Below are 966 nucleotides of genomic sequence, written 5' to 3'. Positions count from 1 at the left end.
ATTTTTAAAAAAATCAGAAAATATTTAAAAAATTCAAAACTATCATCAAACAAAATAATCAAGAATTGACTTTATTGTTAGTGAATTCTTCCAGGCTTCCCTTTATGTTTATGTATGATGTAATGGTAGACCATGACTCTCAGGCCAGAAAGCTTCCATTCAAATCTCAGTTCTACCCTTATTATTTATATAACTTTTCACATATGATCATTTCTCAGAGGATCAGTTTTCTAAGGAATGCAGTAGTCATCAGAATCATATGACTGTGTTTACCCTGATGCTTCATATGTTTTTTGGAAATAAATATACATTTTATTCTTGAAAAATTATTTCATATATTAACTTCAAAATTACTATTTAATAGACTCATCATCATAATGGCTTATATATTAGATAAATTTATATGTGAATCTTTATATAATGATATAGTGTTGGTTGTACATATCTACTTAGTAGTTTCAAATTTTCATACCTATATCATATTTCCATGGTTTCTCACTTTAATTACACAATCATATTCATCTGTATTTTATGACTAGTGTTATTTGAGTCATCTTATAAATTTACTTTTTCTTTTTTGAAGGCTTTTGTTGCATGAGAATTTCATACATGTATATAATGAAATTTGATCAAATTTAGTTGCCATTTTCTGCCTCCAGCTCCCCAAACATCTCCCTACAAAGTCTACCTCCAAACACCATGTCCTCTTCTTTTATTTTTAATAGCCCACTAAGTCCATATAGAGCTGTTCGTATGTACATGGGTGTGGGGCCATCCACTGGGCAATGTACTATTAATTTAACATATGTCTATAATAGGGGAAATTAAACCATGTATTTGAACACCGGCCTCATTCTTCATGTACTTCTCATTTATTTACTTTGATATGAGAAATAGGAAAGCCTGGCAGAATAAATCTTTTATCTATTCACATTTTCTGTGAATATATCCAATGTGTTGGTGAAT

This window comes from Nannospalax galili, unplaced genomic scaffold (genome assembly GCF_000622305.1).
Source record: "Nannospalax galili isolate Female #2095 unplaced genomic scaffold, S.galili_v1.0 scaffold937, whole genome shotgun sequence".
Taxonomy (NCBI): Eukaryota; Metazoa; Chordata; class Mammalia; order Rodentia; family Spalacidae; genus Nannospalax; species Nannospalax galili.
This window is presented reverse-complemented; position numbering follows the sequence as displayed.